Source organism: Perkinsus marinus, assembly GCF_000006405.1.
Source record: "Perkinsus marinus ATCC 50983 genomic scaffold scf_1104296935302, whole genome shotgun sequence".
Taxonomy (NCBI): Eukaryota; Perkinsozoa; order Perkinsida; family Perkinsidae; genus Perkinsus; species Perkinsus marinus.
The window spans coordinates 44,433-45,328 of record NW_003214508.1 but is presented as its reverse complement, the minus strand read 5'-3'; positions in this window follow the sequence as shown (position 1 = coordinate 45,328).

Here is an 896-nt window from a genome sequence, read left to right as displayed (position 1 = left end):
AACATAAATTCTTTGGTCCACGCTGTAACTATCTCCTTCCATTCGACTTGTTGCTTTTCGTGCTCCTTGTATTTCACGCGTTTGTCCTATATCCCTCAATTCCCGCCGAGCGGCTTAACCGCTACGGGTAGCGTTCCCCGCTTGGCGAAGCAAAGAGCTGAAGCTACCTCAATATCGAAACCACAAACTATATACGGCTGAGATGTGGGCTCTACTTGGTGACAGCTGGATTGGCGGGCCGGGGTCGTCGTTTCAATTCGATGAGTCAGTTTCATTGAGTCTGCATTGGAGGTCAATGTCACTCGAATAGTAGGTGAGTCCCAATCTACCGGTGTTTGGCAGCTCACAACAGCGGCTGTTGTGATTGGTTGCGGCATTGGTGGGGCTGTTGAACAGCCCCATTGTTCAGAGAGGCACTGCGGCTCGCAGCGCCTCAGTCATATTTCACTAATCCATACTACGCTTTTTACTCTGTTCAACAGAGTTGCGCGGTTTATGAAGTATCTCTGTGTCTCCTCACACAAAACTTTCACGTTATTCTAACTGTTAGAGTCTAACAGTTTGTCTTAGCTTCAAGTGTCAATTGCATATTACCCCACTTCCACAACAATATCCCGGATCGCCCTCTCCCTATGTGATCCAATCGTCCTATCAATTGACTATATAACTCTACCTTCTGCCTCGTCACTGAATCTAATGATTAGATTCTAATCTCACACCATGCACACTCATATTATGTTGTCAGCACGTCACTATCTCCCTACGCTCGCCTACTTGATCGATCCCTCATTGGCATGAGCTGCAATTCCCCTTGCTGGTAACTGGGTGTTGATGAGGCGACGAACCCAATTCCTTAGCTCTCGCGACTTTGCCTCGAATTTTACTATTTAGTCGAT